The sequence below is a fragment of the Mastomys coucha genome, unplaced genomic scaffold (assembly GCF_008632895.1).
Source record: "Mastomys coucha isolate ucsf_1 unplaced genomic scaffold, UCSF_Mcou_1 pScaffold5, whole genome shotgun sequence".
Taxonomy (NCBI): Eukaryota; Metazoa; Chordata; class Mammalia; order Rodentia; family Muridae; genus Mastomys; species Mastomys coucha.
In genome coordinates this window covers 89,640,199-89,643,351 of record NW_022196911.1, presented here as the reverse complement: position 1 = coordinate 89,643,351, position 3,153 = coordinate 89,640,199, and positions in this window count along the sequence as shown.

Below are 3,153 nucleotides of genomic sequence, written 5' to 3'. Positions count from 1 at the left end.
TTTGTACAAGCCAGCGTTGGGTTGTTCAGTTTCACGATGCCAGACTCCTGTGTGATACACACATCTTACTTAGCTAGCTCTTGTTATCTTTACTGGCTATGTCATCTTCCTGACTAAGTGTGAGTTCTTTGAGAGTCAAGACTTACTTTATATTTCTGTCTTCGCAGTAAGATTGTCACATTTCTGGCAGGTGCTGAAGAAGTGCTGTTGAGTTACACTGAATTCCAGGCAAAAAAGAGAGGCTGGTGTGGGGATGAAAGGCTCGCTTGCACTATGGTGCTTGCTTGCACAACGGTGCTTGGTTGCAAGGTGGTGGCCTTCCTGAGCTATTCAACTTTGTTGTCTGCAAAGGCTTGAGCTCCTGGAGAGGAGTTGGGGCAAATGTGTGGGTATAGGCTTAGGTGTTTCCAAATCTACTTTAATTAGAGTTCTCAAACACTTTGACAACCCTGTTCTAGCCCATCTTCCAAGGTAGGGGAGAAAAGATGGCAAATAAGACAAGAGGATGAGGATTTGTTTAGAAGTAGGGTCTTTTTTTTTTTTTTGGGAGGGTGGGTAGGCATGGATTCCAATCTCTGTTTGTCAGGATACCAACAGTCCAATTTAAAAGTTTCACCAAACATGATCAGCAGTGGCAGCATGATCCAACAGAAACCGCCAGGCCTCCACTGAACCGGCATGAGTCAGAGAGAGGGAAAGATCAGAACCAGGTAGGACTCCAGGAGTTCTCTGCCTTACCTCTCTCAACAAAGTGAAGATCAGCGAAGACTCGAGACCAATGGATTATTACAAAGCTAGCTATGGCAGCATCCCATCACTGTCTGTTGAGTCCTATTTATATTTTCTCCAAACATCATGCGCCCTCCCATGGATCTTGCCTTAGCAAAACACCACGTGAGTCTGTCTCAGCAAAACATCACGTGAGTCTGCATCACATGACACAACCAGAAACTTCCACTTCTTGTGGGAAGTTGGGAGGGGAGGCAACCACCATGGGCACCAATGGGTAGGGTCACCAAGGTGAGATTTGTCAGTGAAAAATGAGGCACATGCTCAGCAGAAAAACCTAGGATGGAAACTCAGGACTAAAAGTACTATTATGAAGCAAGCTTTGGTGGTATGTAACTGGAACAGTAGCACTTGGGAGACTGAGGCAGGAGGATTGTTGTGAGTTTCAGGCCAGCCTGAGCTCCATAATGGGTTCCAGAAAAATCTGGATTCATGAGTGCAAGCCATTACACCAAGGCATACATACCCCACACAGTTACACCCCGTGACTCCTCAAGACAGACACACAAAACACCATTAGAAGTCAGCTGATGGGAGTCATAGTGTGGGGCTCAAGTACAAAGATAGGATGGATGACTATCATAAAATTTAATGATCCAGTATAACGTACCAATACTGCAGGGGAGAAAGAAACTGCAAGTTAGAGACAGAATCAAAATCAGAGATAGGTTCTGATTGGCTGGGTGGAATTTGGTGCTCATTGCTTGTTGGGAGCCTCCACTGGGCTCTGGGGAAATAATAAAGGGTTGGGGTAACCTGCATCCTGCCAGAGCTCTGGTACTCTGGGTGGGCGGATGTGGGAGGCTGCCCCTGCTCTCCACACCACCCGGGTGAGCATCTGGCTGTCATGAGCCACTATCACAGTCTGCAGGGGGTTTGGAGAGGGGACGGAGGCCAAGTTCTAGCTCCTGGGCATCGCAGACGCCGCTGGGCACTGCAGAAGAGCTGAGAACAAGGCGAGGGGCTCTAGGGTGGCAGTGGCCTGGGGCTGAAAGGAGAAAAGGGGCAAGGAAGGGAAGTGGCCACCAGGTGGTTCAGCGCTGAGCGGGTGTGGGGGCAAGAGTCCTTGGTCCAGTCTCCTGGCTGGAGCTGGGAGACTTTCTTGAAGAGGAAGGCCTAATCCATTTCCCTGAACGGTGATTCTAGATGTAAGGAGGCAGGAGAGAGAGAGAGAGAGAGAGAGAGAGAGAGAGAGAGAGAGAGAGAGAGAGAGAGAGAGAGAGAGAGAGAGAGAGAGAGAAAGAGAGAGAGAGAGAGAGAAGAAGAAGGGAGTAGAGGGGAGAGGGGAGAGGGAGAGAGAGGGTGAAAAGGTAGAAAAGTAGAGGCCAGCCATGGCCACGTGGAGAGATGGGGAAGGGGAGAGAGGGGACAAGAGGTGAGAGTAAAGACAAGAAGCTAAGAGGTTGAGAGAGCGAGGAGGGGTCAGGCAGCTCCTTTTATAATGGGCTGTGCTACCTTTCTGTTTCCCATGGGTGGGGCATACCTGGCTGTGGTCAGGTGACTGCGGGGGGCTGGGGGGGGTAGAATCCAGCCAGAATGCTGGGAGCTGGGGCATTGACTAGTCACAGGATAATGGAGTGAGGGCTCCTTGGTGTCAGCATCTAAGTCTGGGGGTATGCGTGGCTTACTATTCTGTTCCTTGTAGAATTCTCTACTGGGTCGTCTGGAGTAAGCCTCGCTCAGCCAAGAACACAGATTGTCTTTCACGGTCCCACAATTGCCCTCACCAATCACAAAGGCCAGAGTTGTCTTGCTTCTTTCTGCACTAGTTACACGTAGGGAAAGGTTTCTGGGAAGGCAAAAACTACTCATTCTGGTATTTCTGTCTATTCTGCTCAGCACAGAGCCTGTGTATCTTGTTTCTCTAAGATTGCCTTGCAAAGATTGCAAATAAGACAGGTAGACTTTCCAGAGACCGTAAAATGCTTCAGGCAAGAAAGAAGTGGAATATTCTTAAATAGTGGACTGGGGGGTGGGGTGGGGAAGAAAACAGAAAGAACACAGTTAAATTCTAAATGCATTCTGGGGATTTAAGCTATTATACCTCAAGCCAGTGATTCTCAGAAGGTGGCCCAGAGATGTGTGGGGAATTCTGAAGCCTCTTTCAGAGGGTCCTCAAAGTAAAATTAGTTTCATAATAAGATATTGTCTTCTTTTCATTCTCATCCTTTCATGAGCTTGCTAGTGGGAGAGAGAAAGAGAAGGAAACATTTTTAGGAGCTGCCTGGCATGTGGGAACATTCCAGACAGAATAAGGAGGTCATCCATCAAATATGTCTGCCAAAAATAAATAAATAAATAAATAAATAAATAAATAAATAAAAGTAGTAATGCATTCCCACCATTAATTTTGTTTTTTTAAAA